Source organism: Vigna radiata, chromosome 9 (genome assembly GCF_000741045.1).
Source record: "Vigna radiata var. radiata cultivar VC1973A chromosome 9, Vradiata_ver6, whole genome shotgun sequence".
Lineage (NCBI taxonomy): Eukaryota > Viridiplantae > Streptophyta > Magnoliopsida > Fabales > Fabaceae > Vigna > Vigna radiata.
Window position 1 is genome coordinate 18,433,884 of NC_028359.1, and position 3,835 is coordinate 18,437,718.

The 3,835-nt window shown below is 33.6% G+C and overlaps 1 pseudogene; it reads right to left on the bottom strand.

Moving 5' to 3' along the window:
• Window positions 1-150: 150 nt before the first annotated feature.
• Window positions 151-3,835, bottom strand: part of LOC106773478 — an 8,354-nt pseudogene continuing 4,669 nt past the window's right edge.

Here is a 3,835-nt window from a genome sequence, read left to right on the forward strand (position 1 = left end):
TAATATATATATATATATATATATATATATATATATATATATATATATATATATATATTTTAAACGATAATTTAAATTATAAACTCAAATAAAAAAATTTGATCTTAAAATTTAATTTAAATAAACATCAATAAAATAATTGTTCATGTGACAAAAGAAAATGGAAATAATTGATGCAGCACAGGATTTTCAAGTGCCAAAAATATTATCATTGGTCATTTGAAAGACCTGCTATGATATATAGAACTAAAATTGCTTAACAGGTATAATAAAAACAAAACAAGAAAAATCATTGCATGGTGCTTTTAATCCTACACATCGCCTATTATTTTCTACCCATAGGTCCACATAGGTCTCTTCAAGATAATATTATCTTCAGAAACCGAAAGGATGTTTCTTCCCCTTGAAAGGCATGAACCCAAAAGTGTTATGATCTTTCAGGATCACTAATATTATATAATAAGAATATTATCCTAAATCAAGAATAGGATAAATACAATAAAATCAAATTAATGCATCATAAATTAACAGTTTAGGTTAAAAAAAAACAATCTCCACCCACCAAAAATTTTATATTGGGGTAAGTTATCAACTAACCAGGTAAAGAAAATAAGAAAAGAAATGAAGAGAACATACTGTGATGGAACAAGTGGACTATAAGCAATACTTGACTCCTTTATCTCGCCAAGAACTAGAATGCCTCCTTCATCACCATCTCCTTTCAAGCAATGAAAGAAGACTTTGGGTGTTATTCCGCGTGATGACAACTGCGATACAATAGATAGAGCACCTGGACCAAACCCAAAAATTCCATCAACTGCTTTTTATTAGTCAGATCTCCAGACTGATACATGCTACACCTGTTTCCAATACAATCAACCAAAATAGTCTAATTTAAAACAAAAATGGGAAAATCCAGATTTGAATGGATACTCCCCAATCTCATTTGCTTGCTTAATTATCTACAACAATTCTGATATTATCAGTCTGTAATAAACATTAAAGATTCAGATATGAAACCCATGTAAAGTCATATGCAGACTGGCTAATTATCTACCTAAGGATGCAGACTGGCTGTCTAATCTCTCTTCCCTAACACATCTTGCCATCGATGGTTTACATAACCCTGACTGGTTGCATACGATTCATTATCCAAAGCTAAGAGAGTTGAGGCTAGTTGATTGTTCTCTTTCGGATACCCATATTCATTCTCTATTTTATTCACCTTCCAACTTTTCCCATTCTCTTACCATCCTTGACCTTTCTTCTAATATACTCACATCCTCGACATTTCAATTATTGTCTAACTTTAGCCTTAATCTTCAAGAGCTTTACCTTTCTCATAACAACATTGCAGATTTTAGAGCTCTCACATCACATAACAAATAAATTACCGAACAAGAACAAAAGCAAAATAAAAAATATACAATTAGCAAACTGTACTTTTTATTTAGCAAGATAGCACAAGAATTCAATACCCGAAAAACCAATTCTAGCTTTTGAACTCCTCACTCCATAAAACTAGCAATAGCCACATTTCAGTTCCTAGGAAAGCAAATTTTAACCTAGATTTCTAAAAGGGCAAATGAACAAGTGATGAATCAAAATCAAACAAACATTAATAATATGCCACTGCTGATACTTGTACATCAATGTCTTGAACACATATATGCTGTAAATATGATGATCGAGAGAAATTAAACCACATTTGATCAGGTTGAGCAACATCAGAAAAAATTACATCAACCATACCAACCAACATTCTGTATTTAGCTAGATGTCTAGCATCTTCAATAATGGGTTTAACATTTGTATGTTTTTTTTGCCATGTTGACCAAATCACGACCACTTCTATGAGAAAACTCTACTGCATAGATAACTCCTGACTACATACAAAGAACAATACACTCCAAGTAAGCTATTATACTCCACAAATTCAATATTATACATTTCTATAATATACTTACAAGGCCAACAACGTCAGACACGTGAAAACAATTGTCCCAGAAGCAGCTCTTAAGTAAAGGACTCTGGCTCCAGGTTTCTTCATGAACCAAAGTCAAAACTAATTAAATATTTGAAGAATACCTAAACAGAGCAAGCTTGTTGCAAAGACAAACTTACAATCCAGATGTTGTCAACTCCTCCAAGGATGGCAACAACCAACTTTAAACGAAAAGGATTCAATATTCTATATTCGTCTTTGGAACCATCTTCATTCTGCGAAATAAAGCTATTACTTCATAAATAACCTAAATAAACTTAATCTACTTAACGAATGAACAGGAAAAGTACCTGGACATTAATCCTTTTTTCATTGTAAACAGCTTCCCAGGAACAAGATTCTTAGTTACAAGTGTGTCTTCTTTACCCTTGGCAATGAAAATTCCTTCATGCCTATGTGGCTGAACTACGACTTTGCTCCAACTTTATTCAGAGAAGATTCTAGGGTTCGAGGTAGGAAAGGATTTTATCGGTGGAAAAGATTGGAACGAAGATTTAATTGGTGTAAATACATAGAAATCGATCTCAATCGGTGAAAAATGAAGGAAAAGGCAAAACAATCGGTCAAAAGGTGAGAGATAAGGGAAACCTAGCAGAAGACGAGGCTTGCTGTTTGAGGCGACACTCAAGGTAGCGAAGAAGATGTAGTTCGGTAAGGAGCAAACGCGAAATCGAAAGTGCTTCGAATGAGATTAGGTTTTGGTGTCCTGATTCTGTGAAGGAGTAGAGAGTGTGAAGATGTGGTTCGCTAATGGTAAGAGAGTCTGTGGTTTAGAGAGGAAGAGAGGAACGGGAGTGAAAGGGTACGATCAGAGACACCGACAAGGGAAACGTGAAAAATAAGAGAGATATTATGACTCATTTCTAAAATTGGTCATAATACATCAATAAATTTTCACACCTTATGACAGGTGTTTATATATACGTAATAATATGCTTTGAAAAAATTTACAAATTTGGTATTATAATTGATATATAAAAGTACATCATAATATGTTTTAAAATGATGGATAATTTTTATCCGTGATAATAGATCTGTCATAAAAAACTATTTTTCTAATAGTGTTTCCTCACTTCTATTGCACTTGTCTTTGATCTGTAGCCTGTTTTGATTTCTTATCTGATGATTGTGACACACTGAGGACATTGTGTAGTTTAAGTGTGGTCTATTGGGGGAGACTCTGATTTTTCTTTGTTAGTTTATGTTTTCTGCGTTAAATTTTTTTCTTTTCTAGGTAGTTTTTGTTGTGTCTTGTGTACAGTTTTGCATGTTTCTCTTGATTTCTGGACTTTGTTTAGGTCGTCAGTTTTTCCTTCACTTCATTGATACTCTGATTAGCTTGAAATCCTTGCTTTTCTCTGCTTGGAAGATGATCATGATGTTTGAGAGAGTGATTTGATTGTGACAGAATTACCTTGTGCGAGATTTGAGCCATTTGATGATCTTTCTTGTGTGTGATATGTCTCTTGATTGCTTGCACATATGCTTTGTCTTGACTCTTTTTGATGATTCTTGATTGATATGATTGTTTGAAAGTGATAAAGGCAGTTTCGTTGTTGAGCCTCTCTAGCCAAATGAGCCTACCCTGTTTTTATCCTTTGATAACCCCTTTTGAGTCTATGCTTTCCCCATTTCTTTGTTTTGAAGCTCATACACTAGCCCTAACTGAAAAACCATGTTTACCTTAACCTTAGGGAATTTTGGAGCTTTGGAATTGTTTTGGGAATAAGTGTGGTCTTCCGGGGGATTAAGATGAATTGGCTAGTTGGTTCCTCTTCTTGTTTTGTTTTGTAAATATGTTTTGTATCTTGTCTCTTAAAGTTGTGTTCT